This window comes from Carcharodon carcharias, chromosome 4, assembly GCF_017639515.1.
Source record: "Carcharodon carcharias isolate sCarCar2 chromosome 4, sCarCar2.pri, whole genome shotgun sequence".
Lineage (NCBI taxonomy): Eukaryota > Metazoa > Chordata > Chondrichthyes > Lamniformes > Lamnidae > Carcharodon > Carcharodon carcharias.
In genome coordinates this window covers 135,917,627-135,932,437 of record NC_054470.1, presented here as the reverse complement: position 1 = coordinate 135,932,437, position 14,811 = coordinate 135,917,627, and the positions used below count along the sequence as shown (strand labels likewise).

Genomic DNA, 14,811 nt, shown 5'->3' with positions numbered 1-14,811 from the left:
TAAGTGGTAAGTGGGGGCAATTTGGTATTGCTTTCCTTCCAGATTTCCCTCCTTCCCTGAGCGAAAGCAAGTGCTTATGCACAATAACACATCTGAGATGGTGACTCATTACATGGAGAATCCTGGGTAACTTCTGTGAATGAATCTGGCAAAAGATAAAAAAAACCTGACATTTGTTTATATCAAAGTAGGCAATCCTCAAACTCTCGTGTAAGGGTTTGCTTCCACCTGCCATTAGTATTCCCAATTATCACATTCCATTTAAAACTGAGGGAAAATCACATTTGTAGGTGTCCGTTGATCAGCGACATACATAATTGGAAAGCAGGTGTTCAGGAGTCGGCTGTTTCATTCACCAAATATTCTTATCAGTTTTACATCACTATGCAATGGCTGCTCTCTCCTCTCTCCTCCATTATATTATGGCAGTCTAACAGTATGTGGGGAAAGCCATGAGGCCCAGTTATGCAAAGGGAAAATGAGCATGGTAATAGTGCACTGATATTATTTGCTTTTAAGTTGGGAAAGGGAAAATAAGTTGGCCACAGCTAAATTTGCATGAAAAAGTGCTTCTTAAATAGTACTAAAGACATCAGGTGAGCGTCTAATGAAGTTGATTGTAATTGAAAATGTGCCCCAAGAACACTCATTAAATATATTTGGATGTCGAAAAGGTGTTCGATAAGATACCGCACATAAGGCCACCTAGTGGTATTGGGGGTAGTATATTAGCATGGATCGAGGATTGGCTAACTAATAGAAGACAGGGAGTTGGGATAAGGGGGGCATTTTCAGGATGGCAACCTGTAACAAGTGGAGTGCCACAGTACAGGGGCCAGTACTGGGGCCACAATGATTTACAATATATGTGAATGACTTGGATAAGAGAAATGAATGTACTATTGCCAAGTTTGCGGATGACACAAAATTAAGTGGGAAGATAAGTGATTAGGATGACACAAAGAGTCTACAGAGAGATATAGACAGGGTAAGTGGGTGGGCAAAAAATTAGCAGATGGAATATAATGTGGAAAAATGTGACATTATGCACTTTGACCGGAAGAATAGAGGAGCTGAATATTATTTAAATAGAGAAAGGCTGCAGAAAACTGCAGCACAGAGGGATTTGGGGGTCCTCGTGCATGAATCACAAAAAGCTAACATACAAGTTCAGCAAGTAATAGGGAAGGCAAATGGAATATTGGCCTTTATTTCAAAGGGAATGGAGTATAAAAATAAGGAAGTCTTGCTAAAATTACACAAGGCACTAGTAAGACCATACCTAGAATACTGTGAACAGTTTTGGTCCCCTTATCTAAGGAAAAATATACTGGCATTGGAGGCAGTCCAGAGAAGGTACACTAGGTTGATCCCAGGTATGAAGGGATTTTCTTATGAGGAGAGGTTGAGTAGGTTGGGCCTATACTCATTGAACTTCAAAAGAATGAGTGGCAACCTTACTGAAACATATAATATTCTTAGGGAGCTAGACAGGGTAGATGCTGTGAGATTGTTTACCTTTGTGGGAGAGTCTAGGACCAGAGGGCATCATCTCAGAGTAAGGGGTGCCCATTTAAGACAGAGATGAGGAGGAATTTCTTCTCTCAGAGGGTATGAATCTGTGGAATTTGTTACTGCAGAGGGCTGTAGAGGCTGGATCGTTAAGTAAATTCAAGGCTAAGATAGACAGATTTTTAATCAGTAGGAGTTATGGGGAAAAGGAAGAAAAGTGGAGCTGATGGTTATCAGATCACCCATGATCTCATTAAATGGCAGAGCAGACTCGATGAGCTGAATGGCCGACTTCTGCTTCTATGTCTCATGATCTTATAATGCAAATTGGTTGCTGAAATTTTGCTGCTAAAGTAACAATTTTGATGAGCAAATTTCAATTACAAACACAAAGTGCTTATAGTACACTCAGTATGCATTATTTTACATAAGCATTTAAAATAAATAGGTTTACAATTGTGTAAAAGTAGGATACACAGGAATATAGTACAAGCATGTTAAATATCTGTGCATGGCATTTGCCAATGGGAGTATTTGCTTTAAGTCTAGATTTAGCCACTGCAGCTTCGCACAAAGTATATGTATGGTTTTTCCTTAACTGTTCTAGGAATAATACAGTTACTGTAAGTAATCACTTACATCTCGGGCTTTTTTGGTTCATTAACAGTCCAGGGGAAAAAGCAATAAAACTCAGCTACTGATATATATGATGGAACTTCATTTCCCTATACTGGCCAGTCCTCACAAACATTAATTTGTGAACATCACAGAATCACAGAATTTTAACGGCACAAAAGGAGACCATTTGGCCCATCGTGTCTGCGCTGGCTCTCCAAATGAGCATTATGACTTAGTACCATTGCCCTACCTTTTCCCCGTACCCTTGCACATTGTTTCTATTCAAATAGCCATCTAATGTCCTCGTGGATGCCTCGATTGAACCTGCCTCCACCACACTTCCAGGCAGTGCACTCCAAACCTGAACCACTCGTTGAGTGAAAAAGTATTTTTTCACGTCACATTTCCCTCTTTTGCAAATCACTTTAACTCTTTGCCCTCTCATTCTTGATCCTTTTACAAGTGGGAATAGCTTCTCCCCAACTACTCTGTCCAATGCCCTCATGATTTGAATATCTTTATCAAATATCCTCTAGCCTTCTTCTCTCCAAGAAGAACAGTCCCAACTTCTCCAATCTATCTTCGTAAATGAAATTTCTCAACCCTGGAACCATTCTTTTAAACCTCCTCTGCACTCTCTCTAATGCGTTCACTTCCTTCTTGTAATGTACACAATACTCTAGCTGAGGTCTAATGAGTGTCTTATATAAATTCAGCATAACCTCCTTGCTCTTGTACTCTATGCCCCTATTAATAAATTAATATATGCTTTATTAACTGCTCCCTACCTGTCCTGCCACCTTCAATGACCTATGCACACCTAAGCATGCCCAGGTCTTTCTGCTCCTGCACCCCCTTCAAAGTTTCACTCCTTATCTTATATTGTCTGTCCATGTTCTTCCTACCAAAATGCATCACCTCACATTTCTCCGCATTGAACTTCAACTTCCACCTACCTGCACACTCAATCAACTGAGGTTCTACAATGTCCTCCTCGCAGTTTATAACACTCCCAAGCTTTGTATCATCCGCAAACTTTGAAATTGTCCCCTGCACACCAAGATCTAGATCAGCAACATTAGTATATATCAGAAAAAGCAAGGGTCCCAATACCGACCCCTGGGGAACTCCACTACAAACCTTCCTCCAGTCCAAAAAATATCAATTGACCATTACTCTCTGCTTCCTATTTTTCAGCTAATTTTGTATCCACATTGCTACTGTCCCTTTTATTCCATGGGCAATAACTTTTCTCACAAGTCAGTTGTGTGGCACTGTATCAAATGCCTTTTCAAAGTCCATGTACACCACATCAACAGCATTACCCTCATCAACCTTTGCTGTCACCTCTTCAAAAAAATCCAGCAAGTTAGTTAAATACAATTTCCCCTTTAGAAATCCATGCTGACTCTTCCTTATCAAACCACAGTTTTCCATGCAACTACTAATTCTATCCCGAATAATTATTTCTTGAATCCTTCCAACCACTGAAGTTAAACTGACTGGTCTGTAATTGCTGGACTCACCCTAACAGCCCTTTTTGAACAAGGACATAATGTTTGCAATTCGCCAGACCTCTGGTACCTCCTGAGTCTAGGGAAGACTGAAAAATTATGGCCAGTCCCCTGCAATTTCTACTCTCACTTCCTTCAATATCTTTGGATGCATCTCGTCCGGTCCTGGTGCTTTGTCAACTTTAAACACCGACAGTCTATTCAACATTTCCTCCTTATCAATTTTGAACCCTTCTCCTGATAGAGATTCCTCGTCTGTCACCATTGCCTGGGTAGCATCTACCTCCTTGGTAAAGACAGATGCAAAGCATTCATTTTAATACCTCAGCCATGGCCCCTTCATCAAGGTGTAAATTCCCTTTTAGTCCTAATCGGCCTTACTCCTCCTTTTACCACCCTTTCACTATTTATATGCCTATAGAAGACTTTGGCATTCTCCTTTATGTTGGCTGCCAGTCTTTTCTCATAATCCCTCCTCGCTTCTCTAATATGCTTTTTCAGCTCCCCTCTGAACCTTCTGTATTCTTCTTGGTTCTCAGTTGAAGAATTGTCATAAGCATACTTTTTTTAATCTTAATTTCTAACTCCTTTTCCATCCAGGGAGCTCTGATTTGTTTGCCCTACCTTTCCCTTTTGATGGAATATACCTTGACTGTGTTCGAAACAATTTTTTTTTGAAGGTAGCCCATTGTTCAACTAGTTTTTCCTGTCAATCTTTAGTTCCAGTCTATCAGGCCCAGCTCCATTTGTGTTTGATGATAGAATGAAAGGAACTTTGGTTGGATTATTTCTCATTCTGAGACATCACCAACGCCTCAATATCTCTATTCGCCTTTGGATACCAAAAATAGCTTCTTGCTACTGCTTCAACACAGACGATCCCGTTGCGCTTTTGATGAAGTTTCCCTAAAAATCTCTCTCTAAACCTTAATGGAACAATGACCTTAAACTCCATAGGAACAACACTCAGTTCATTTCTACACTCAGTTCATTTCTATACGTGAAATACTCCTGCAAATTCTCATCATCACACTCTTTAGGCCAGACATTCATGACATAATTGAGCACTTTACTGAGAATCACATCCTTACGAGTTCCTTCACTAATTTCTCTGGCAAACACTGGTATGTCATGTGAGTATGTAAAGTAATGCACAGGTAACTCAGTGGCTAAAAATGAATCAGCCTTTACAAGAAACCTCGAAAGAACCGACTTATGATATTTAATATCGCACTAATGCGCCATCAAAATCAACACCCACCTCTGAAGCCATGCTGCCGCTAAGGATGATGCTCCCTTCTTTGAACCAAATATGATTGTAAAGGCTTGGTGACCAGTTAACAAAGTGAACTTTGTAACGTACAAGTATTTGTGGAGCTTAGTAATACCAGGTGTGATTGCTAATGCGTCTTTCTCAACTTGTGGGTAATTTTGATCTGATTTCGCTAAAGTGTGTGAAGCATATACTACAGGCTTTCCCACATTGTGTTCTGCTACATGAGAGAATATCACACCTAACTCCTGTGGTGAAGCATCACACACTAAAACCATTTTTCATAGTGGGTCAAAACAGCATCACAAGTCAGTACTTTTTTAATTTCTTCAAATGTTTTCTGACACTCCAGGGACCACTCACAATCTATTCCATCCTTGAGCAGTTGATAAATGGAGCAAATGTATTAGCTAATTTGTAGATGAACTTAGAATGATAGAACTTTTATGGGGATTGTGTCTAAATTCTACTTTGTTCTCTGGTCTCTTTGCTTTCAAAATCCCTCAATTTTCTCATGCTTTGGGTGGATACCTTAACCATCTAGTTGATGACCCAGGTATGTTCCACTTGACACCATGAAGCAATATTTGTGCTTTTTAGATTTGATGCCATACTCTTGAAATCGATCTAGGACTTTGTTCAACCTTACGATGTGCTTTTTCTCTTAGTACTAATTAGAATTTCATATAAAGAGCAGCACACTCCTTTCATCCCACTTAGTACCTGATCAATAACACTGAAACACTGCAGGAGCAGAAGACACCCCAAATGATAACCTTTTGCACTAGTACAACTGTTTGTTTGTATGAATGGTAAACAGTACCTTGCTCTTGTCAGCTATTTCTGATTGCAAATATGCATTTGAGAAATCCATCTTACTGAACACCTTTCTATTAGCTGAATTAGAAAACAAATCTTCAACAGTAAACAGTGGGAAAATGCCATTTTCAATCGTCATATTTGTAGTCTGATAGGTTAATAGAATATTTATGGTAATGCGTGATGTAAGTCATGATGTAACAGTGACATTAGCAGTCATACGCTAGACTCTCAGGAGAGAGGATGAAATAGTCAGCACTCAAGAGCGATGTGCCTACTTAGTAGCTCACCATGTATATAATGTACATAGTGTAAATAAACCAGCTTGAAGTAACTACCTAAGTCAGACTACAGTCTCTCCGGATAAGATAGGCCATTCGACCAGCATATGAAACATGCTGGCAGCGGTGGTGACACCAACCTAACAAAGGGTTGGTGTCATTGACGGAACAGCCACAGGGTGAAACTGGGAGAAGTCCTGATCGAAGCCAGAATTTGAAAATTCACCAATGAGGGAGGCATACTGGAGAACTGGTAGTGATGCTAGCACCAGTTGAGCAGTCACTGCCCTTTTTGCAGCTCATTGAAAAGTTCAAGGGCCCATAGAGAGGCAAGAGTTAGGAGTTTTGGAAGAAAAACTTCCTCAGGGATCGAGCAGCATCGGGACTGCATACTAAAGAACAGCAGCACCAGGTTAGTCTCTTCCTCTGTGGTGTAGGGCTTGCCACCAACAATGTTCTCTTGAGACAGGGGATAGAAGAGACTTCTTCACGCTTTTAGACTGTTGTAAAACCCTTCGACACATATTTTAATCCGCCACGGACCCTCATAATTGAACAAGTGGTTTAGTATGTAATACAGTCAAGCTCAGTGAGCAAAATCGGGTTATAATCTGTCAAGACACTTGGGTATGCCCAAGGGCAGCAGCCTCACCCACTCAAAAGTCTGCCAAGACAGGCAAAAGGATGAGAAAGGGTATTAAATAGCCATCTTGTGGTGCTTAAGCTGCAGCACAGAAACAGCACAGACACTAAGATCATCCTGCAGGGGCATAAAGTTTTTCCAGTCTGGGAAGGCTGGACATTTCAAGCCCTTCTGTAAGTCCAACAACTTTAATAGAGGACGAAGACAAGAGAATACTTATGAAATGCATACTATCCAAGAAATTGGAAATAGTGACAGAGATGAAATTACACAGTTCATAAGGGAAGTAAATGATAGTAATATGGACCATTGGTCAGTTACAGTAAGTTAAAAGGCTTTGACATCAACTTTAAGACTGACCCCGGAGGTTGGTATTATAATATTAGCTGCTCATTTGGACCGGCTCCAGTCAATACCCCTTCATCCATCAGATATTAAATTGCAAGGTTCAGGTGGCATAAACCTTCCAATAAAAGGTCAGCTAATTACCACCCTTCGCTACAAAGAGCGACAGATCATTGATTGTAGACAACATAGAGGGAACAAATGCATATCCTTAATGTATGGAGAGGTCGGTATACTACTGGGTATTCTAGGAAAAGTGGATGAAGACCGGTAGTTGGGCAACTGGATGCCTTCTATTGAAGAATTTCCGAAGTTATGTGTAGAACCAGGGAATTTTCACCCTACAGCAGTTGGTGAGGTTTATTCTTTGAGCAGTCATTCATTCTCCATCACAGAGGCCCAATTCACTAGACCCCGGGTGGATGTTGAGATTGTGGATCTCTCAGATTCCTTTGAAGCTAGGCCAGAGTATGCGATTACAGAAGGCACTGCGACAGGCAGTTGACATCCACAAGAAGCCAATAAAATCTGTCTGTAGAACATCAAACCTTTACCTATTTCATATAGTCAGACAGTCAGATAGAATCTATTTGGTTAACATTATTAGAACAATAGAGGAGCTATTATGCAGCTGGGTATAAACTATAGACCATCAAATTGTGGGTAGGAGTTAAAGGAGTAAATTTTCAGGAAAATTGCAGAAATGTTCAAGAACTTTAGTGTAGCAAATAATGAGGAACTTCAATTATCTGAACATAGACCTTCAATGTCGTTGGGTCAAAATCTTGGAACTCCCTCGCTTCCAACACTGTAGGTGTACCTACACCATACGGACTATAGCAGTCCAAGAAAGCACATTTCATATTTCAATCCTGCCTGGCTACAGCAGTGGTGCCAGAGGATTGGAGGACTGCCAGTGAACAGCACCTCATCTTCCGACTAGGCACTTTACAGCCTTCCAGACTTAACATTGAAATCAACAACTTCAGATCATGAACTCTCTCCTCCATCCCCACCCCCTTTCCGATCCCCCTTTTTCCAATAATTTATAATTTTTAAAAATATATTTTTCTTTTCCCACCTATTTCCATTATTTTTAAATTTACTTCCATCTATTGTTTTATCTCCAACTTTTAGCCTATTTTGATCCCTACCCCCCACCGCCCACCCCACATCCACTAGGGCTATCTGTCACTTGCTCGTCCTGCTTTCTACCCTTAATGTCACCATTAGCACATTCCTTAGCTAATATCACCACCGTCAACACCCCTTTGTTCTTTTGTCTATGACATCTTTGGCAATCTCTTCTTTACCTCCACCTATCACTGGCCCTCTATCCAACTTTACCTGTCCCAACCCCCTCAACCAGCCTATATTTCACCTCATTTCTATATTTCCTTAGTTCTGATGAAGAGTCATATGGACTCGAAATGTTAACTGTCTTCCTCTCCACAGATGCTGGCAGACCTGCTGAGTTTTTCCAGCTATTTTTGTTTTTGTGCCAGTGTGTACAGTTGTTTAAAAAGGGAAGAAAGGATAATTTGAGTAATTATAAACCATTTGATTTATTTCAGTTGTGGGCAAATTATTGGAATCAATCCTGAAGGGCAGCATAAACTTTCATTTAGAAAGGCATACGTTGCTCAAGGATAGTCAGTATTAAAGAAAGGTCATGTCCCAATAATATGACTGGATTTTTTGAGGAGGTGGCAAGTAGGGTTTATAAGGGCAGTGCAATGGATGTAATGATTTAAAGTAGTTGGTTTAGGCATTAAAGCGGAGTAGATTAGAGAGGAAACATTTTTCACCTAGAGACTGGTAGGGACCTGGAACTTACTGCGTGAAAGGGTGGTGGAGGGAGAAACTCTCACCACACTTAAAAAGTACTTGGATATCTAATTGAAAGCCAAGACCTTCAGGGCTTTGGACCTGGTAGAAGGTGGTGGGATTAAGCTAGGTAGCTATTCATCAGCTGGCATTCACATGATGGGCTGAGTGGCCTTCTGTGTCATAAATCTTTGATGTTTCTATGATTTCAAAGCGCTCACTACCATCTTCTCAAGGACAATTAGGGATGGGCAACCAATGCTGACCTTGCAAGCAATGGTCATGAATAAAAAAAAACAGGGTAAAGAGCAAAGAGGGAGAGGAATTCTTGATCAGTATGTTTCCAGCCCAACAAGGAAGAAAACAATGATTAAAAACAAAAAAAAATAAAAACAAAAAAAAAACTGCAGATGCTGGAAATCCAAAACAAAAACAGAATTACCTGGAAAAACTCAGCAGGTCTGGCAGCATCGGCGGAGAAGAAAAGAGTTGATGTTTCGAGTCCTCATGACCCTTCGACAGAACTTGAGTTCGAGTCCAAGAAAGAGTTGAAATATAAGCTGGTTTAAGGTGTGTGTGTGGGGGGCGGAGAGATAGAGAGAGAGAGAGGTGGGGGGGCGGGTGTGTGGTTGTAGGGACAAACAAGCAGTGATAGAAGCAGATCATCAAAAGATGTCAACGACAATAGTACAATAGAACACATAGGTTTTAAAGTTAAAGTTGGTGATATTATCTAAACGAATGTGCTAATTAAGAATGGATGGTAGGGCACTCAAGGTATAGCTCTAGTGGGGGTTTTTTTTTTATATAATGGAAATAGGTGGGAAAAGGAAAATCTTTATAATTTATTGGGGAAAAAAAAGGGAAGGGGGAAAACAGAAAGGGGGTGGGGATGGGGGAGGGAGCTCACGACCTAAAGTTGTTGAATTCAATATTCAGTCCGGAAGGCTGTAAAGTCCCTAGTCGGAAGATGAGGTGTTGTTCCTCCAGTTTACGTTGGGCTTCACTGGAACAATGCAGCAAGCCAAGGACAGACATGTGGGCAAGAGAGCAGGGTGGAGTGTTAAAATGGCAAGCGACAGGGAGGTTTGGGTCATTCTTGCGGACAGACCGCAGGTGTTCTGCAAAGCGGTCGCCCAGTTTACGTTTGGTCTCTCCAAAGTAGAGGAGACCACATTGGGAGCAACGAATGCAGTAGACTAAGTTGGGGGAAATGCAAGTGAAATGCTGCTTCACTTGAAAGGAGTGTTTGGGTCCTTGGACGGTGAGGAGAGAGGAAGTGAAGGGGCAGGTGTTGCATCTTTTGCGTGGGCATGGGGTGGTGCCATAGGAGGGGGTTGAGGAGTAGGGGGTGATGGAGGAGTGGACCAGGGTGTCCCGGAGGGAGCGATCCCTACGGAATGCCGATAAGGGGGGTGAACAAACAAGGACTAATTTCAGTTAGTTGAAAATTCTAGATTGTGGCAGGTGTGGGACAAGTAATAATAATGGAAGAGAGGTCTATGATTGGTTTTATCTCAGTGACATCTTCATCTACATGCTCCAGTAATTGTTTTAAAAGTTAGTGAAATCAGATTTGAAGCTCAATTTCCAGGCAAAAGCAATAAAATTAGATAACTGAATCATATCCACAATGACAGAACAAAAAACATAACAATGGGTAAATTTAATAAGGGTGTCTCTCACTTCGCCACAGTAGCAACGGCAGAAACCACCTTTAAACATGTAAACAAGCTTTCTCCCAAAGTTACAATGCTGAAGCAGGGAAAATACAAGGAATTACACCCCCAAATTTACAATACTTCTCTCAAAATAGAGTGAATACAGTCAACAGCTAAATGGACTCTCATGGGTAGAAAATGTTTGGATTGTGTGGAAACTGACTACAACATGTAGGATGAAATGTGAACTTTTAATATTATTTGACCCTTGCTTAGATTTGCTTTTAGGCCATGTTCTGTAGATTTTAATGCCTGACACTAAAAGTGGGGAGCTGGTTGCCATCTTCTTGTGATTCCATACATGAATTATCACACCTGGAAACAACGAATGTTACAGTAATAATGCTCCTTTCTCTCTTTGTACAATGGACCACAATCAACTTGTGAAGCTTGATTACTTGACCAGATGTGATACAGGTAGTATGTTCAAGCAAACAGCCTGAAAATTCCATCATAAGGTCAGAGGTGGGATGTTCGCTGATGATTGCACAATGTTCAGCACTATTTGCAACTCCTCGGTACTGAAACAGTCCATGGCCAAATGCTGCAAGACCTGGACAATATCCAGGCTTTGGCTGACAAGTGGCAAGTAATATTCGTGCCATACAAGTGTCAGGCAATTACCATCTCCAACAAGAGAGAATCCAACCACCGCCCCTTGATGTTCAATTGCATTACCATCACTGAATCCCCCACTATCAATGTCCTGGGGGTTACCGTTGACCAGAAACTGAACTGGACCAGCCATATAAATACCGTGGCCATAAGAGCAGGTCAGAGGCTAGGAATCATGTGATGAGTAACTCACCTCCTAACTCCCCAAAGCCTGTCCACCACCTACAAGGCACAAGTCAGGAGTCTGATGGAATACTCCCCACTTGCCTGGATGAGTGCAGCTCCCAAAACACACAAGAAGCTTGACATGGTCCAGGACAAAGCAGCTCACTTCATTGGCACCACATCCACAAACATTCACTCCCTCCACCATCGACACACAGTAGCAGCAGTGTGTACCATCTACAAGATGCACTGAAAGAATTCACCAAGACTCCTTCAACAGCACCTTCCAAACCCATGTCCGCTACCATCTAGAAGGGCAAGGGGAGTAGATAGATGGGAACACCACCACCTGGAAGTTCCCCTTCAAGTCACTCACCATCCTGACTTGGGAGTACATCGCTATTCCTTCACTGTCGTCGGGTCAAAATCCTGCAATTCCCTCCCTAATAGCATTGTGGGTGTACCTACACCACGTAGGCTGCAGCAGTTCAAGAAGGCAGCTCACCACCACCTTCTCAAGGGCAACTAGGGATGGACAATAAATGCTGGCCCAGCCGGCGAAGCTCAAATCCCATGAATGAATATATAAAGAAAAGTTCAGGGATTCTCCCAGTCATTGATATTGCTACTCTGGGGGTTTTGCTGACATCTGGGCATGATGCGAAAGCCAGGGAGTCTGCTGCAAAGCAGGTGACAGTCCCTGCTATCCAAAAATTTAAAAAACATACAGGAGACAGCAAATCTGAAAATGAATTGTTACCAATGTGGAAGTAACCATATCCCTGAAACCTGCCGTTTCAAAGAGGAAGAGTGCCATCACTGTCATTAAAGAGGGCACATACTGAAGCAATATTGATTCCGAGGCAGCAAACTAAACTGTTTGACAATGATTATTCTCTATTTAATGTAAAGTAGGGAAAACAGAGCCTATCACTGTTACTCTGCAGGTCAATGGAAAACCTTTGATTGTGGAAGTGGATATCAGTGCATCAACCACTGTAATGGGGGAGCACACATTCAAATATGTAAGCAAGGGTACTCAGCAATTGAATAAGGAGCAGGCTTCAGCCAAATTAAAAATATATACTAGTGAAGCCATACAAGTGAAATGTATTACCACTGTACCTATTTATTACAAGCACCAGACAGCACAGCTCCCTGTGATTGTAGTGGAAGGTGAAGGACCAAGCCTTCTAGGTCCTTGGCTGAAAGAAATTAAACTAAAACAGTCTGAAATTTTCCAGCCGAGAGCTACTAAAGAAATATGACAAGGTCTTTCAAGAGGAATGGGCAAAAATCAAGGGCCTGCAGGCTAAGGTCGATGTTGACTTTGAAGCATCTCCTTGTTTTTTAAAGCCAGGCCTATGCCTTATGCCCTGAGAGAGAAGGCTGACACTGAATTAAACTGTTTAGAGAAGCTGAGCATTATTCAGTCAGTTAAATTTTCAGAACGGGCAGCACCCATAGTCCCTATCTTGAAAACGGATCAGACCATCCGTAACTGAGGGGATTATAAATTAACAGTAAACAAGGCTGCCAAGTTGGACAAGTACTCTATCCCCAGGATCGAGGATTTGTATGCCAAATTAGCAGGAGGGAGAATTTAAACCAAATTAGATATGACTCACACATATCAGCAGCTGGAACTGGATGATACATCCAGATGATTTGTAACAATAAAGACACACTAAGGGTTGTATCAATACATGCGCCTGCCTTTTGGTGTTTCTTCAGCCTGCGTAATCTTCCAGAGGACAATAGTGAGCTATTGCAAGGACTGCCTCAAGTCATGGTCTACCTGGACGACATCCTAAGAACTGGGTTAGCAGAAGTGGAACAATTGGCTAACATGGAAGAAGTCTTAAAGCGATTCTTAGAAACAGGGGTGAGCTTGAAAAAGGTAAAGTGTACCTTTCAGGCAAGTGAAGTTGTTTACTTGGGCCATCAGATGGATGCCCAAGGGTTATACCCGGTAGAGAAAAAGTTAAAGCTATTAAGGAGGTACCCTCACTTACAAACATCTCAGAGCTCAAGTCATTCTTGGATATGGTAAATTATTATGGTCGATTCCTATCCAACTTATCAACAGTCCTAGCCCCTCTATAGTCAACATTAAAAAAAAAGCCAACATTGGTCTTGGAAGTCACCTCAAGAAGAAGCCTTCATGAAAGTTAAACAGCTTTTGCACTCTTCAAACTTGTTAGTATACTATGACCCATCAGAAGAATTGATGTTAACTTACGACGCATTCCCCATGGCGTGGGAGCTGTACTTTCTCCCAAGATGGACGACAGTTCAGAAAGGCCAATAGGCTATGTATCCAGAATCCTCTCTATGGCTGAGAAGGGTTATTCACAAATTGAGAAAGAAGGATTCTCGATTATATTTGGAGTTAAGAAACTCCATGAGTATGTATATGGCCGACACTGTTATAGTATCAGATCACAAACCGCTCTTGGGTCTGTTTAGCGAAGAGAAAGCTATCCCTCCCATGGTTTCCACAAAAATTCAAAGAAGGGCTTTGATTTTATCAGCATATGAATATACTTTTATGCACAGACCAGGGATGCATATAGCCAATGCAAATGCCCAAGTCGCCTTCCTTTGCAGGAGAGCATTGAACATACTCCAATTCCCTGAGAGATCATATTAGTGATGAATTTCCTGGATTCCTTGCCAGCGTGCACAAGACAAATACAAAACTGGACTAATCCAGTCTTGTCTAGAGCACGAGACCAAGTATCAAAAAGATGGTGCAAGGAACCAGCCCTTGAAGAATTGAAGTCATTCTTCACTCAAAGGAATGAATTGAGTAGTCAGGATGGTATCATATCTTGGGTTGCATGAGTAATCGTTCCTTCACAAGGAATGGAACTGCTCTTAACAGAGTTGCATTGCATGCACCCTGGAATTTCTGAAATGAAAATGCTTTCAAGGAACTATATCTGGTGGGCAAGTATAGACAGTGATATAGAAAAAATAGCTAAGCACTGTCTGGAGTTGCCTGTTGCAGCCCCACTGCACCCGTGGGAATGGCCTGGTTGACCCTGGATGAGACTGCATATAGATTACGTACATCCATTTCTAGGCACTATGCTTCTACTAATAATTGATGCATCTTCCAAATGGTTAGATGCATATGAAGTTAGACCGCCAACATCAGGTGCAACTATAGAAAGATTACACCAAAATTTTTCTATACATGGATTGCCAGAAGTCATTGTTTCAGACAATGGTACTGCATTTACTAGTGCTGAATTTCAAAGATTTGTGAGTCTAAATGGTATCAAATACGTAAAGACAGTACTGTATCATCCGTCGTCTAACAGATTGGCTGAGAGAGCAATACAAACTTTTCAAGTTGGGATAAAAAAATTATTGGGACGATCAATGGAGACTAAACTTTCACATTTCATGTTTCACTATAGAACGATCCTCCACATGATTACAAGGTTCAACACCTTCAGAATTACTTATT

At 41.3% G+C, this 14,811-nt stretch overlaps 1 protein-coding gene across 9 annotated transcripts in view; it reads right to left on the bottom strand.

Annotated features, from left to right (window-relative positions):
* Positions 1-14,811, bottom strand: part of mctp1a (multiple C2 domains, transmembrane 1a) — a 733,548-nt gene that overhangs the window by 540,828 nt on the left and 177,909 nt on the right. The gene's annotated exons all lie outside the window — the stretch shown is intronic.